The sequence below is a fragment of the Malus sylvestris genome, chromosome 7 (genome assembly GCF_916048215.2).
Source record: "Malus sylvestris chromosome 7, drMalSylv7.2, whole genome shotgun sequence".
NCBI lineage: Eukaryota > Viridiplantae > Streptophyta > Magnoliopsida > Rosales > Rosaceae > Malus > Malus sylvestris.
The window spans coordinates 8,945,058-8,963,090 of NC_062266.1; the positions used below are offsets into that span (position 1 = coordinate 8,945,058).

At 38.3% G+C, this 18,033-nt stretch overlaps 1 long non-coding RNA gene across 1 annotated transcript; it reads right to left on the reverse strand.

Annotated features, from left to right (window-relative positions):
* Positions 1-11,348: 11,348 nt before the first annotated feature.
* Positions 11,349-12,561, reverse strand: LOC126627870 (uncharacterized). Its single transcript, XR_007625155.1, has 2 exons — positions 12,037-12,561; positions 11,349-11,916 (listed from the first exon to the last, which is right to left on the reverse strand). It is a non-coding gene; the product is annotated as an uncharacterized LOC126627870 (long non-coding RNA).
* Positions 12,562-18,033: the final 5,472 nt, after the last annotated feature.

The window sequence follows — 18,033 nt, forward strand, 5'->3', positions numbered from 1 at the left end:
CTGCCATTCCTGCTCTTCTTTGTCTAAGAGCTCATTTTCTTGTCTTCTTTCTTTCCCATACATCAACAGTCGTTTAATTAGGGATCTGACTGCCATTACCTGATCTTTCCTTTTTGTTCTATCATTGATGGTGTAGGGGTGTTGGGATGATAAAAGGTTTATCCCACTCCTCTCTAGTGAAGAGCATCCCTTGTTCTAGAAGCTTTTGGGCCGTCACCTTGGTAGGGCGGCCGTTCTCATATGCTCCCAAACACTTCAAGATTCCTACGTTGGGATTGTAGAAACTTGCTTCCGCTATATTGGTTATGGGAAGAAATGGTCGTGACTCGGCCTCTACTATCTCCCAAAAGCCTGGCTCTTCTGTGCTTGCCTCATGATATACAGCCACTTGTTGATGTAGGGTGGAGGGTACAACAAGACTTTGGTGGATCCAATCCCTTCCAAGTAAGACTCCATAGGTGGAGGTGCAATCCACCACAAAGAACGCCAGCATAATCTGTTTAGACCCTAGATCTACTTCCAAAGGCAATATCCCAAGAGTCCTGGTGATAGCGCCCGAGAAACTAGAAACTGTGAGGTCTGTAGGAATAAGATCCTCTGTGCCTCTCCACAAAGAACTTCTACTTCAATACTTTTACGAATGACTTCTCCCAATTGAGCGACAAATGTTAAATGCTTCCGCGGGAGGTGCATTGGTTGACAAAACATCAATGGCTGCAAAAACCTTAATTGCCAACCGAGCGCTAAATGCACAACAATACGAAGGGCTTGGACAAAGAGACCCCCCACGGCAGCAAGTTAATGAGGTAAGTTCTATGTCCGACATTCAATCACAATTAACTAACCTCACTTCTATTATATCTCAGATGGCCGAAGGGATGAAGATACAAGAACCAAGTGTTTGTGGCGTGTGTTCTATGCAAGGACATCTTAATGACCAATGCCCTCAATTGATTTAGAATGGAGGGTGGGAATCTGCCAATGCCGTGGGTTTTGGGAGCCAAAGTCAGCCACAAAACGATCCATACTCCAACACTTACAATCCGGGGTGGAGAGATCATCCCAATTTCAAGTGGAGAGAGCCATAACAACCTGCCCAACAAGGGGGATTTCGGCAAACACCACATGGGTGTTTCAAAGGCCATATGCAACACCACAAGTCCCATCACAATCTGCCCAAATTAACTCAGGTTCGTCACTAGATAATGATACACTTCTTCAATTACTAAATTCATTAACGCAGGGCCAACAAAATCACGCCAAGGAGATAAGTGAAGTAAAGAGGCAAATAGGGCAGATTTCGGAGTTCATTGGGCAGTTTCGAGAAGAAGGAAAACTCCCTAGTTCAACCATTGTGAATCCGAATGGAGGGTTTGAAACTGCTAAAGCCATCACGTTGAGAAGTGGAAAAGAAGTTGGAACGGACTCCCAACTATCCAAACTTGCCCAAACAGAGGACGAAAAGCTGCAACAAGAGGAGGATGTCCAAAAGATACCCACGGCAAGGAAGGAAACAACCTTGTCGTGCACTCCTACACTTCCCAAACCATCCAATTCGACCAAGGTAAGTCCTAATTCGAATTTTTCAAATTCTATTCCACTAAATGCTCATTTTCCTAGCAGATTCATGCAATCTAAGAACGAAGAGGATGAAAAAGACATTCTGGAGACGTTTAGGAAGGTGCACGTCAATATTCCACTCCTTGATGCTATAAAACAAATCCCGAAGTACTCTAAGTTCTTGAAGAAGCTTTGTACAACAAGGAAACGGATTAGGGAGAAATAGGTGGTACATGTAAGTGAGAATGTATCTGCATTGTTGCAAAGAAAACTACCACCTAAATGCAAAGATCCAGGTAGTTTCACTATCCCTTGTGTTATTGGCAATACGAGGTTTGATCATGCTAGATTTAGGTGCATCAATTAATGTCATGCCATATTCTGTTTATGCATCTATGAATCTCGGAGAGCTTAAAAATGATGGTGTTATTATTCAATTAGCTGATCGATCTAATGCATATCCGAAAGGAGTGTTAGAAGATGTTTTGGTGCAGGTAGACCATTTGATTTTTCCTGCAGATTTTTATATGCTTGACATGGAAGACTCGGCACACTCTCCATCAAACCAAGATTGATGTGGCTAAGGGAGCAGTAACTATGGCGTTTGGTGGTGATATGATTAATTTTAATGTTTCTGACTATGTGGAGAAGCCTAATCATGTTCGTTCTTGTTTTGCCGTTGATGTAGTTAAAAATATAGGGCAAGAACCTTCAACACCTATCAAGAAGGATGCATTTCAAACCACCAACGAAGAAGGAATTGGAGTGGATGACAAGGAGTGCACGGCCACAATCCTCAAAACCCCAAATTTGGCCGAGAACACCCCACATGCATTTGTGGATTGTGCTGCCATTTCCTTGCAGCACATTGGTAAGCTACCTATTCCAAATTCGATTCCCATTTCAACTAATAGGTTGGTACCTTGTATGGTGCAGGTCCCCAATCGAATCCAAGCTGATGGGAATGATTACATTGACTTTAAGATGCTCAACACCCCAATCAGGAAGGATTACTATCCCCTTCCATTCATAGAGCCAATGTATGAGTATTTTGAGGAGCATGCCGTGGGAAACATACCCCTCCATGCCGTGGGAAACATACCCTTCCATGCCATGGGCCCTATTCAAACTTAAATGGAGGGATCGTCCGGCTGGAAGACGTTAAAGCAAGCGCTTCTTGGGAGGCAACCCATGTGTTCAAACAAGGGATTGAAGGAATTCTTGCTCCATAACCAGATTTGCGTTCTTAAACTCTACCCTTTCTTGTTTTTACTTTGCCATGTTTGTTGTGTTTGTTAGTTGTGTTGTTTGCGTGCATATATGTGAGTCTATATTTGAAACATTAAGGACAATGTTTGTTTAAGTGTGGGGGGGTAACCAAGTGTTTTTATTGCAAATTCGTGGGATTTTATCACCCATAACTTCCAAAGTTGTTCCTTGCTGTTTTTAAGTGTTTTTAAGCTATTTTGGTGCATTTTAGTGTGTTTTGACATAAAAATCCAAAAATCTCATAAAAATTTGAAAAATTGTTTTGAAAAACCCAAAAAGAGTTGTTTTTGTGTGTTTGTTTGTGTCTTAGGGTACCTTCCAACACAATGATGAGGATTTGGTTTTTAATTACATGACTGTTAAAGAAAGTTACAAACATGGATGGAAGTTTGATATACTCTTTGGTTTATGCTTGGTTGTAGTTAACGTTTACGAATTCACATGTAATCACAAAGAAAAAAATAAGTTTTTGTAACATCCTTGAAGGAAGGAACTCAAACTAACGCTACAACCCTGAGAGACTTGAGCCTAAACTTTATTTGGAGAGTTATTAATCTGTGATTTGTTGTTTTCTAAAGTCGTTGCATGATCTCATTATTCTTTGCTTGGTTACTACTTAGAATGCGTTTTATCATTTTAGTTCCAAATACTAGAACTCATACCCGTTTCATTCAAAACTTAAAATTGAATGCATAACATATAGCAAGATGAAGTTGTTAGTAGTTACCACCAAAGCCAAAAAGCCTCCATTCCATGCATTTGTTTTTGTAGGTTTAACCCCTTTGAGCCTTAATTAGCCTATTTTCTTTGTTAGCCACATTATCCTCACCTAGCCTAGAATAGGACCATCCACACCTTTGTTCTTAAAGTATAGTGGAGCAAGACTTAGAGGGAATTCCTTTTGATCAACATTGTTCTAGAAAACAAGTGTGGGGGAAGAAATGAGGCACGGGGAAAAAGAAAAAGAAAAGAAAAAACTCGTGGAAAAAGAAAAGACATGAAAAAAAAAAGTTGTGAAAAGAATAAAGAAGAGCTGAAAAATATGTGAAAAAGAGCTCTAAAGTGTTGGTTGTTAAAGACAGGGTCCAAAAAGTTGAATTTGGCCCTAAGTGTGCATGAATCTTCCCTTGTGTTTAAAAGTTGATTTCTACATTCAAAAATGAATTCTAAGTGTCAATTTCATTACTTTGCGTACTATTGCTTTAAGAACGTTTGTTTTCCTTACCTTTCTTTGTTAGCCAATACCCTTAGCCCCATTACAACCCTTAGACTTTAATCTTGGTTGTTGTGTATTTCAATATGTGGAGTTTGGGATTGGTATGAGCATATGGTATCCCTGGTTCTCGTGTCTAAGTAGTAGCATTCCGTTCGTGAGATCATAGATATATACATGCATTAATAATTCCAGAAAGTGCTTTCTTCGCTTATAACTTATGTGAGTGTTAGTCTACATATTTACATCAATCTTCTCACATATACCTAGTATAGAGAGTGTAGTCAGAAATTCTGAGTGAAAATAGAGTGTATATCCGGTGAGGAATTGAGGGAATTCCCTAAGGCATGTTACTACATTCAAAACGTTGTTTTATGTGAGTAAATGCGAACTAGTAAGTGGTGACTGTGATTAAGTATGCGCTTGAGGGTAGGGATAACTAAAATCTATGTGAGTAGTGATTTTTAATGTGTCATGTTTCATTGGAAATCCCTGAGGCAAATGTTGGAAGGTTTAGGTTATGTTTTGTTTGTTTTGTTTCCTTTGTTTTGCTCGAGGACTAGCAAAAGCTAAGTGTGGGGGAATTTGATAGGAGCATATTTATGCAACTTAGTTAGCTTGTTTTCTTGCACTTTTATAGTTAGTTTGTGGTTATTATAGTGTTTTAAGCTATTTTCGTGTGTTTGTAGGTCCAAATGACAAAGTATGCAAAAAGGTGCAATTTGGAGCCTTTTGAAGCAGTTTTGAGCATAAAATGGATATCACATGCTTGGAGTCAAATGGATGGACGAAATTGAAGATCAAAGGAGGCAAGAAATGAAGAAATGAACATGAAGAACAAAGAGTTCAGAATCGGAAACCAAAGTTTCTAAAGTTGGAAGTTGCTATTCTTGGAGGTTTCCATTCTTGAAAGTTTCTACTCTTGAATTGGAAGTTTCCTAATCCTTTTTCAGCTTTGTTCTAAGCCCATGCCGCACCCTAGGGCCCTAATCCTTTATTTTCTGCTAAGTTTAAACCCTAATCCATCCACCCTAGGGTTGTGCCGCACCTAGTGTTTTAGAAGCCTAAAAATCTGCAAAAAACCCTAATTCTTTTCTCCCTTGGATGGGCCAAGCCTTTTATCTCCAAAACCCTAACCTTTTCCCATCAGATTTTGTGAAAACCCTAGCTTTGCCATGCCTATAAATAGATGTTTTAAAGCCTAAATTCGTCACCACCCTTCACACCATTCAGAAACACCTTGCCGCAACCCTAATCACCATTTTACATCACGAAACACCATCCTCCATCCATATACATCTCTGCCGCACCTTTTGGAGAAGAAGGAAAGCCTTGTCGTGCATTCCATTGATGAAGGAGGGCCTTGTGCGCAAGCCATCTGCATCCTTGGGAGTTTTAAGAGTTCTTTCTTCCCTCGTTTCAGTTTCGATATTTATTTTAATTTGCTTTTCAATTGCTATGAACATGTGGAACTAAACTCTTATTAGTTAGTGGTGAATTTGAAGCCATGGACATATGTTAATATGAATTGATTCCTTTCAATTATTGTTTCGTAAAACATAAATGCGATTTACTTATCTATTTGATTGATAACTTATTCTTGTGTGTTGATTAAGGAGGCCTACTTAGTTTGCATGCTTAAATCTGATGCTAAATTATAAGGGACTTTCACCTAATCGTTAGAAACTTATAATTACAAGTAGTGGAGATTGTTAGTCACAATCGTGTTAAGTAGATTCTTGGCAAAAGTATCATGCAGTTCATAGTTATAATTGCCTTGTCAATGCTTATGATTTCCATGGAATTTAATGATCTTTGAATGTATCTCTATCATGCTGTTCATATAGGGAACTTGAGAAGAATAATTTGGGTTGTTGCATGCATTCATCCAATTCAATGAATTTAGGGAAATCTGAGAGTTAATTTGTGCATTCACGATTAATTTGGGGCATTGTCGTTCATGGTTTAAAGAAACAATACTGGAAATCGATTTATGTTGCATATGTTCATGTGTGGAGAAGGATCCTCTAACTAGCTTTTCATCCTTGAATTCATCTTAATTTCGTTTTAGTATACTTTGATTTGCAATTTGTTTAGTTTTAATTCAATTTCGTCAGAAATGAAACCCTCTTTTCTGTTTTATGTTATTAGGTCAGAATCTGTCCTAATTAGGTTCTTTAGAGTGTTTTGAGTTAATATAGGTTAGGTTTAGTCCATAAACATTGTTTGGGTCTTAGTTTAGTCTTAAATTCGTCCAATTTCATCTCTAGAATCTGTTTTGAGTCTAATTGTTAGTATTGTGCTGTTTTGAGTCTTTTAAGTGTTTTCTGAGTTAGTTAAGTTACAATCTGTTTTCTTTTAATCTTTTGAGTCATAGTAAGATTTAATTTCGTCCAAATCACTTGTTAGGTTTAGAATTGAGTCAATTTCACTAAGTTTTGCATATTTGAGTGTCTTAGGTCAGTTTAGAGTCTATAGAGTCTATTCTTGTGTTTTTAAGTCTAGTTTAGTGTTTTAAAGTTTAATTTGAGTAGATTAGCAGCCCTAGTTAATCCCCAGTTTAGAACGATCCCTACTTACATCTTTGCTACAATTGTCATCAATAGGATTTAATTTGTGTGTCAAGTAATTTTCACATCAATATACGGCTAAGTACAATCACGAGTAGCAAGCTCGTTAGCTAAGAACAAATGACGTGTATTGTAATCGTGACACGAACAAGCAAGACATAAGAAGAACATCACAAACCAATAGATCATTGTCGGGGCAGTCGAAGGCTCTACTGCCTAAACAAAGGAAGATCTAATGGAAGTAGCTCATAGAGACCACCGACGAGACACCCCATAACTATGCCAAGAGGTCCAAAGCAGAGAAAACTAACATTATCGAACGTGACTATACAATAAGCAACCCAACATTTAAAAAGCAGACCATAAGTAGTCCAGCGACGAGAACAAGCTGATAGGCAAGCGCATGGATCATTCCTCAATGATGATGCCCTAGTGATAACTATCCAACTAGCCTATGTCATAGTCGACAAAATGATGGTGGACAATGGCAACACAGTTAACCTCATCAGCCTTCAGTGATTCAGATGATGGGTCTAGAGAACACGATCAGACACCGAGCCAAGGTACTCACCAGATTAAATGTTCACACCTCGACTGCCATCGACAACCAAACACTCGACAAGAGAACATCACTAGTTGTCTCTAAGCAGACGTTCACAATAGTCAACGTATTTCTCCCTATAACGGGATTTTGGGATGGCCCTGGCTAGTGAAACTCGACGCCGTAACCTCTATTGAGTACTAGAAAATTTGATTCCGCTTTTCTGGATGAGGAGTTAGAGAAATCGAGTCAGAACAGGCTGCATCCCCACGATGTATTGTGCAAGTTCTGAAGAAGTAAAAGAATAAGTCATTTAACCAAGTAGAAGGACGACCCAATAACTAAGGTGCAGAAGGACGACCCAACAACTAAATAGAAATTATAGCAAGTAGGGCAAGAAGATGGCGTCCAGGACAATCCTCTAATAGATAAGTCAGGATGGGAACACAAAGAATATGCAAGCATATCTTTCTTGACCCTAAGTAGTTGTCAAACCATATCAACAATTTGGTAGAGGCATTCAACATCCTCTGGGGAGTACAAAATGAAGCTCAACTCCGCCAAGTGCACATCTAAATCAGATCCAAGCGATCCAGGATATCTAGTCATCTGCTTTCTAAAAAAGATCCAAGGTCTAACCAGACGAGCAGCCACACTCAATTGTTTGCCCTTGCGATCCACTGACCATTGCAATCCCATTTTTCAAAGTAGTTAAGAATGAGAAGCAAGACGAATAGGACGATGAATGCGAGAAGGTGCACCAGAGGTAGATGAACACTAGAATGACACACCAGCCTAACTTGCAAAAAAGTTCCTCTAACCACCAGGCATTGGAAATAAGTCTTATCCTCGCCACCTCAAGAGATTCTATAAAGGAACAACCCAAAAACGATAGTTGAGCATTGTCTCCTGCTGCATACAACTGAGCCCTAGAGCAGCCCTATACCGGCAGTTGAGCACTACCTCCTGATGTGTCTATCAAGCCAGTGATGTCCTAACTTCAAAGTATCCAACGATGGAGTAGAGTACAAGGCTTTATCAGCAGCCGCCTGGTTAGCAAAAAGACTTAGCAGTGAAAAAACCCATAATTTATTCAAATTCTCAGCAAACACCAATCAAGACTCAGGGGAGCACATGGTGAAATATCCAAGGATGATAAGATACTTGAAAAAGGTCTAGAAACAGTTCGCATCATTTCTAATTTACACCCTCATGCAAGTTTCACGTGCAGAAAGTATCTGTGCGGACGTACTAGTACACCTAGATTCCGCCCTTGACCACCAGCTCAGACGCTCTATTCTGGTCAAGCACTTAAAGAAGTCGAGCACATAAGCAGAACCAGCAGTGGCACGAATCAACATAACCCCGAGTTTGTAAGGTTCTATTACTAACTACCTAGTCAATAGAGCATTCCTCAAAGATAAGTCAGAATCCAAAAAACTCTAAACGATGGTAGCACACTACTACATCTGGGGTGACATGCTTATTTGAAGATCCTTCACTAGGCCATATCTCTGTTACCTAACACCTCACGATGACCTAAAGATCCTGAGCCTGACATATGAATGCGGTTGTGGAAACCACTCTAGAGGCTGTTCATTGGCTTAGAAAACACTTAACACAAGTGACTACTGCCGACCATGAATCAAGATGTTGTGGAACTTACATAAAAGTGCAACAGCTGCCAACGCTTCAAGCGAGTGCCCGTACTACCTGCTAGCGAACTTTATCGGCAGATAAGCCCTTCACCAACCATGTAGAGAACAATCAACCTGGCAGGACCAATTTTTCCTGTTACTAGCAATAGAGGCATGACAATTGTAGCAAACAACTACTTCATAAAATGGGTCGAATCATAACCTATGACGAGTACAACCCAGACGGACATAAAGACATTCACCTAGAAAAACATCATATGTCAATTCGACACCCAACATTCCATCGTCACAGACAATGGACCGCAATTCGTAGACAAAGACTTGGCGAGGTTTTTTCAGAAATACTGCATCAAGCAGCACAATTACATGCCCATGCCTAGACATCCTAGGGTAATAGACAATTTGAGGCATCGTACAAGACTATCTTAGACTACCTCAAGAAGTCCCCCACAAACAAGAAAGACAAGTGGCCAACCAAGCTTCTCGTTGTTATATGGGTGTATCATACAACCAAACAATGAGCAACCAGCGAAACTCCTTTCTCCTTAGCGTTCGGTTTAGAGATAATCATTCCTTCCAACCTCATCGTGCCCAATATCAACATTCTACTACCAAGTCCCGAGCAGGATAAAAAAGAGATGGCCACAACTTATGTTGAATATTATATATTATAATATAAAATATTGTAATATATAATTTTAGTAATTGAATGAAAAATAGTGTTAACCATATTTCTTAGAAAGGTTATGTTATTTAGGTGCATTCCCTTGTCAAATGATGTATACTTATAGATGAAAAGTTACATCTCTTTAACAAAAAGTACTTGGGTTCTATATAAACTCATAAAACCATTATCATTAATATAGAAAATTAGAGTTAATTTTTACTCTTGAGAAATAGGGTTCCCCACTTTGTTTCTCTCATTCTTAGTCAAATTCCGAGTCATGTCTTGAGAGTATAGAATATATAAAGTTCGCCAGAGTCCGAAAATTGAAGTGCTTTGACTTCGGATTATAGTTTGTTGAATCCTGGGAGACGGATGCCTACCGAGCTACAAGCACAAGAGTATGGGAGAAATTATATCTTTAGGACATTGTATTTATGCAAGTCTCAATCTCCATGTTTGTCAGTATTTCTAACTTTGTCCTAGTTGTTTATATTAATCCTATATACTATTGTGATTAGAATTTTTGTGTTATTTTCATATTTTCTAATATTGCTTCAACAACTTAGACCTAGTAGAAGAAGAACGCGCAAGGGTTATCACTCGCGTCGCAGGCTATCAACAACAGTTTCTCTCCAGCTACAACAAAAAGACAAAAATCCAACAGTTCCAACCCGAAACTTGATCCTCAATAAAGCCTTCACCACCGCCCATGAGAATGCTCCAAAAACATGAATCCTTCACTCCGTCATCACCATTTAGATCTCATCCAAGTCTATCAAAGCTTAAAGACTCAAGCAGCTCAACGAGCATTACCCCAAAATCTGAGGATTATCCAATTGTTATGCAGTTTCTACCTTCCAGCAGAGATCAATACATTTCTCGATGAGGAATTGAGAAGTCATTCATAAGCCTGGCTTGACTGCATATCTATAACAACTGATCACACTTGACCTTGCAAAAAGTACGCCCATTTGAGGACATATGGTAGAAATGGCGCCCCTTTGGGGACATACAATGCTCTCCCAATAGAGGAAGGTAAACTACTAGCACTCCAAATATCCAGATGTGGATGGGATGGGTTGAGTTGCCCTAGTGTAACTGGGTGCATGATGACCTGCATCGACATCCCTGGAATTTGCCACAATGGTTTCTTTCAAGACTTAGCTAACTAAAGGATTTTTTACATTTGGCTTAATCCGTGGGGACCCGAACCTCAGTTAAGGAGGACGCAAATTGCACAATTTGTCCATTGGATGGCTAGCCACGAAGATAGACTGCAGTTGAGCATCATTGATGTGACCGGTGAACATCTGCAACCGAACATTTTGTAAGCGACCAGCTAGTGATCGTCGTGTTACGAAATAATGTTCCCTCTACTAATGGAGGAACATCTCGGTCAAGCATCCTTGATATGGCCAACTAGCATCTGCAACTGAGCATCTTTGGCGTGACACACAGGCGATCTCTATATAGATATGGAATCCTAGCTTCGGCTACACACAAGGGTTCAACACAGTTAACCATCCTTGATATGACCAGCTAGCATTCGCAATGAGCATCCTGGATGTGACCAACTAGCGATCTTGTAGTATCCTAGAACTCTAAAGTCGTTGTCATTACACCAGATAGCCTATGAATTCCAGAATACTACCTACGGCTTGCCTTTCATGTAGTTAACCGTAAAAACTCATACAAGTGCACATTCTTATGAAAGGTTAGCAGTTTGTGTGTACATATAAAACTTTATCCGTTGCCGACATGCTACACAACCCAGGAGTTTTACACACTACCAAACGCAAAACAACCCTTTGGGTTATTACACATGAACCTCCAGACAGCTGCACACTTCTGCTGTGACAAGTTAGTGATGTTCATGTTCATGTTGATTCCTAAAGTGTTGTGTTACTTGCTACTCAGCTTATGAAATCGGTTACAAAAAGTGCAAGGTATTCTTTCGGACCACTGCCGCGAAGTTCCATACAACTGTGCACTTTTGATGCGATAAATTAGCAAATTTCGTGTTCCACAAATCTTTAGTATGTTGTGATACAAGGAGAAAAGTCTAGCGAACAATCAAATAGAAGCTGTTATTCATAAAGAATGCACTTTATACGTCTGGCATCCGTTGGCATTCCCAATGAGAAAGCCCGCCAATTTGAATCTTCAATTAGCTCTCGACTTAGCCTTGTGAAGCAGAAGACTGCTAGTTTGAATGAAGCAAAAGAGAAAAGTCTGGCGAGTAATCATGATGGTGTCACAGTAGTCAAGGAGGACAGTCCCGCAAGAGTTACTGAATCTTCACGTCGGCAAGTTGCAGTCCGTATGATAGGTAAATTGTCTCAAAGTCCATGAGCTCCAATTAGAGGATTAGTTTCAAGTATAGTTTTTGCCTTCTGGAGATGATGGTGTCTATATCCAACATTTTGGGGCCTGCTTTTCTGCTCATAGAACTCAAACTATTAAAACAGCGACTTTATGCTAATTATCACAGTAATTAATACAATAATCAGATCTTTCGGATTAGAGGCTGATAGATATGAAAAAAAAAAACTTCCAACCTCTTTAGATTTATTGATCATATAGCAATGGTAATCTCAAAGTTGAGATGACAACGTGTTTTCCCTAGAAAAAATTGCAAACTTGATGAAAGAGAAAAATAGGTGGAAGAGAGGCTGCTGATATCGCTTATGAACAAACAAGACCTGATCAGTTCTGCATAGCGGGCACGTAGAATGTGATAGGAACCATGTATCGATACAAGAAACATGGAAGCAATGGTTGCATATCGGCAACTTTCGGTACCTTTGGCCATGTATCACCTCTTGGAGGCACACAACACAGTATGGGGCAATACTAGTACTGTCCTTGCTGCAAGGATTTCTATGATAAATGAACATAGTGATCTGCTTGAAAAACTTTTCGTAAAGATGGATGACAAAGATGATTGTTGTGGTGGTTATGAAGCTTGCTATTTTGCCCATCAAACCCATTAATTCGATCAGCCACAGATGACTCTTCTGAATGATCAATGCCATCTCTTTCTCTCTATGGGTTTGTAGTAATTAATATTGGAGGGAGCGGGTGTTCATCTATGTAGATCTTCATATCAAATTAATATATATTTGAGCACATGCAAGAATGCTGAGTTTCTAAACGTTAATTATTCCACCAAACAAAAAGAAATTAAGGAGAAATTGGTTGATTAAAGGAATAGGAAGTACGTGTACCATCTTCTACGATTGGCAATGCTAACTTCATCCTTTGGTACTAAAAAAGGAAAAATTTGCTTCATTCCTAAATAACTGAAATACAAATTAAAAGCAAACAAAACTATAAGTTAAAAACGAAAAACAAAAAGAAAAGCAAACACAAAGTTTTTTATACTTAAAACAAAATACTGTGAAAGTTTGTATTCATCCGTGCATGGTTTGAGTTAGCAAATTGATACAATACAAGCACTTTATATTCGTACTGCATGACCAACTTTGCATTCTTAATTTCTAGAGCAACCAAATAATCAGCATGAACATAAGACCAAGTTGCAAGAGACTTAAGTCAAGTAACTAAGGATACTCATCTCTGCATTCAAGGTTCTAAGTTCAATTCTCTATTCTCACTATCCCTTTAAAAGAAAAAAGAACATGAGACCAAGCTTATCTAATACATACTAGCAATCGTAGCACATGCTACTATGCATGTATGTAAAATAGTTATTGCGCGCATAACAGAAAAATGGTCGTAGTTAGCGCTTCCTCAATGGAAAATGCAAAATACCTATGACATGTTAATTATTTTAATTGTTCTTGATCGGAGATGTCCAATGACAGAATGTGAATTATCTTCGCCCACAGATGTGAATAAAAATATGTATTTACATCTTAGGAGGTGTTTTCCTCTAGTTGTCAGAGAGAAAAATAAATGAGACTCTTCGTTAGAATACAACTCATATTTGCATCTCTCCATTGAAAATTATGTTATTGCATGGTAACGAAGATGAGTAATAAAATAGGGGATTGACAAATAAAAAGATAAATTGGGAAGAGATCTTTGTTTATTTAATTAAAATAACTTCTAGTTTACTTGATTATCTATTATGTCAGACTGTTCTTACATAATGGTAATTTGAGAAATAAATAAGTACATACAAGGGATTTTAGAAAAGATTGACAAAGTCTCTTCTCTTACACATATACTAGCAGATGAGCGCACACTATGTGTATGTGAACAATTTCATTTTATATTTTGTTTTTTATTAAGGAGTGTAATTAGTTTTTAAAATTTTAAAAAAATATGGATAATGATGATGAGACGGTTTCTTTTAATAAGTGCATATTTTTTCTTAATATTACATAATTACTGTTTTGTCCTCCTTATGTAAATATTGTGTATCAAAAGTGAGGGTAAATTATGAAAAATAGGTATATAATTGTCATTTTCTCAAAAAAAAAATTGAGGATAAAATAGGAAAAATAGGGATATGATTGTCATTTTCTCAAAATGTACAAAATTATTGTTTTGTCCGCCTTATGTAAATATTGTATATAAAAAATAAAGGCAAAATAAGAAAAAAAAGGTAAAAAGTTGACAAGGAATGTTATCTTAATAATAGTGTAGATAACACAACTGATCATATAATACAATGAAACAAGAGGTCCGATAGTTTATTTATGATAACTAATAGTTAATGCGGCATGAAAACTTGTCTATAGCAAGCTAACAACATTTTCATGAAGTCACAGATAATCACATCGGTTGAGTGGTGACGACAAGAGGGTGAAAGCCATGTCGAAGACTTGCTTGCCAAATTTTCTCTGTGTTGGACATGGTGTTATCACAATCATGCTCCTTCCAACCTTCCAAGGCATGCACTATGCCTGCTATACGCCATGCCCTCATCACCCTTCTGGGCAACCAATTCTGAGATTAAAAAAAAATTTATATGAAAATATATATCAATCTAATTTTCTAATTAAACAGAAAAAATAGGGCCAAGAAATTTAAAAAATTATTATTATTTTAGTTATTAATTAATTGCTTACCTCACAAGAGTGAACATTCTCAAGAGATGTGGGAATCTTCATCGCTGGAGTGTGGTGGTCGAAGCAGTCTTTGCGCAGTTTTTTTTTTTTTTTTTTTGTGGTAAGTGAGAGAAGGGAACAAATAATGTTCCTCTTGGTGCACTCAACTGTTCTTTTTTCAGTCAATCCATCTCCAACTAACCAATAACAATAAGCATGTTTATAAACGTGTCAGTAATAAACCAATCATTAATTTTCATGTCATTTAGTTTTCAAAACTTTGACTACAACTTTAGTCTTACTAGCATTACTCGAAATGGTAACACTAGGGAGACCAAATTTGAAGACTAAATTTGCAAACTAAATGATGTGTAACCAATAAGAATAAGTACGTTTATCAACGTGTAAGTAATAAATCAATCATCAACTTTCATATCCTTTAGTTTTCAAAACTTTGTCTACAAACTTAGTCTCCCTAGCATTACCCTTTCGAGTAATGCTAGGGAAACTAAATTTGAAGACTAAATTTGCAAGCTAAATGATGTGTCACCAATAAGAATAAGCACGTTTATCAACATGTATATAATAAATCAATCATCAACTTTCATGTCCTTTAGTCCACAAATTTAGTCTCCCTAGCATTACTCGAAAAGGTAATGCTAGGGAAACCAAATTTGAAGACTAAATTTGCAAACTAAATGATGCGTCACCAATAAGAATAAGTATGTTTATCAACCTATAAGTAATAAATCAATCATCAACATTCATGTCCTTTAGTTTTCAAAACTTTGTCTACAAATTTAGTCTCCTTAGCATTACTCGAAAGGGTAATGCTAGGAAGACCAAATTTTGAAGACTAAATTTACAAACTAAATGATGTGTCACTAATAAGAATAAGCACGTTTATCAACGTATAAGTAATAAACGAATCATCAACTTCCACGTCCTTTAGTTTTCAAAACTTTGTCTACAAATTTGGTATCCCTATCATTACTCGAAAAGTAATGCTAGGGAGACCAAATTTGAGGACCAAATTTACAAATTAAATGATGTGTCACCAATAAGAATAAGTGACACGCCCCGATCCCGATGTCCTCAGAACATCGAGATGGCCACGTGCTGGCCGACACCCGAAGATGATGTAAGCCATTTAGAATGCATGAGAACAATAATAAATAAGTCTTATAAATTTAAATATAATTAATATACGAATGAGAAACATGTTCAGAGCATACAACTAACTAAAACACTAAAAAGAAAAAAATATAAAATTGAATGAATAAGAGGATGGGTCCTACAACGAGAGGACTCGAAGATGCCAATGATGAAATGCCTTGACACTGGGATTGTACGACTCGATTCTAAATCCTGAGGGGGCGCAAAACAAATATAAGTGGACCAAGTTGATATATATATAATAAAGCATTTATTCAACATACTAACCCCAAAAGTTTTATGAAAACTAATAGCATAATATGTAATAGGTTTCCAAAACTCTAGCATGTCATAAAACATATCTCGTATATAGTATGTTAACTAGTGGTATCAATACCTCTCTTCTGCACATAATAGTGCCCTACACACGCCCGCCCAAAGGCATTATAAGTATCATCTTCCATATGCACAAAACAGTACCCTACACACGCCCTCCAGAAAGCAATATAAGTAACATCGCCCAAAAGCAGAACAATGACCACTAGATACGCACAAAACCATTGAATATAGTCTTTCCAAACATAGGTACATATATCTCAAAAACATCTTCATAGTATAAAGTCATCCATCATCTATACGATAAAGAAGTGTGTAAAAACATGTTCTAAATAGTATATCATCATCCATTAGATATCCTACAAAGAACATGGGTTCGATAGAAAATAAGGTATTCCAAAATATTCTAAGTAAGCATGATAATCATATAAGGTAAATCCAATTTACTCATAAAACGTTATCTAAAACGTGATCATTAAATCATGCTTTTCATGTATGCATTTCTACTATTAAAACATGCATTTTAGAAGGGGTCCACTCACAGATACTTCACCGCCGAAGAGCTACGCAAACTAGCGAAGACAGAAACGCTATAATAAATGCACCTAAGCACATACAGGGGTCCTATTAATAAGACTTTATTCAAACAATTGAATTTGGGAAAAAGAACATCAAAACGGGTGCAGAACGTCGAAATTAGCCTAGGAGGGGTCCCGAACAAAACCCGAAAAAAAATCAACAAAAGTCAACATTGATCGTTGACTGGTCAAACTCAAAGTCAACGATGACCGTTGACCAGGTCAAAGTAAACAGGTCCAGGTCAAGTCAGATCGATTCAGGTCAAACCGGGTCAATCAAACTGATGCGATCAATTGGGCTGGGTCAAAGGGTTTTGGGTTGAACCAGGTTGAGCTTGCGCTACCGGCCTGAAGGCCCAGGGTGGATTGCCCAAGGGCTTGGGGTCTAAAGGTTCTAGGTCAAACGGCTTAGGCTTGAAAGCCCGGCCCAAAGGTCTAATGAGTTGGGTTTCAACGGGTTAGATGCAAAGGCCCGAAAACCTAAGCCTATATTGCCCTAAGGCCTGAGACCGAAAGGGTTTAGGGTTTCCAATTGGGCTGGGCATTAAAGCCTGGCCCGATTGATTTTGGATTATAAAATGAAATAAAATAAATAAACATAAAAGGGTTTGGGTTTAAAAGGGCCTAAGCCCGAGTTCTAAATAACCCGTAGGCCTAAGAGGTAAGGGTTTGGGTTTGGGCTGCCTTAAGGCTTAGGCTCAGATGCAACGACTTGAAGGCCCAATTTAGATAGAAAGGATGCCGGAGCTTCCCCAGCTCTGGTCGACGGTGACTTATCACCCTAGACTCCGATCTAGGTGTCAAAATGAAATTAGAGACGAGGGGAGAGTTTTGGTACCTTTGGTTTGCATTGGAAAAGCTTAAGACGGTCGGAATCTGGCTCAAAACCCAGGGGAGTTTGCTGGAGATCTCCTGGGTTTCTAGGGTTTTGGGCTTCACCGAGTTCCACAAAGATGATGAAGGGTGAAAATGGAAGTCTAGGAGGATGATAAGGGTAATGTGCCATCGTCGGGGTGGCTCGAGTGTGACGGTGGGTGTGTGGGTGTCAATCGGGAAAGGGGGAAAGGAGAGGGTCCAAGAGAGAGATCGAGGAACGATGAGAGTGAGTGAGAAAGATAGAGAGCTGAGAGAGTGAGAGATGAGAGAGAGAGAGAGAGAGAGAGAGAGAGAGAGAGAGAGAGAGAGAGAAAGAAAGAAAGAAAGAAAGAAAGAAAAAGAGAGATAGTGGGTTAGTGGGCTGCCACGTGGCAGCTAAAGAGAGGGAGAGGATCTAATGTTTAGATCCAAATTGGGTATAAGATAAAGGACCAACTTACACATTTTATAAACTTTCAGGGACAATGTGAAAATACAATTTAAGAATGGGGGTGGGCGTGGGGGTGGGGGTGGGGTTTCACAATAAGCGCGTTTATCAATGTGTAAGTAATAAACCAATCATCAACTTCCATGTCCTTTTTTAAAAAACTTT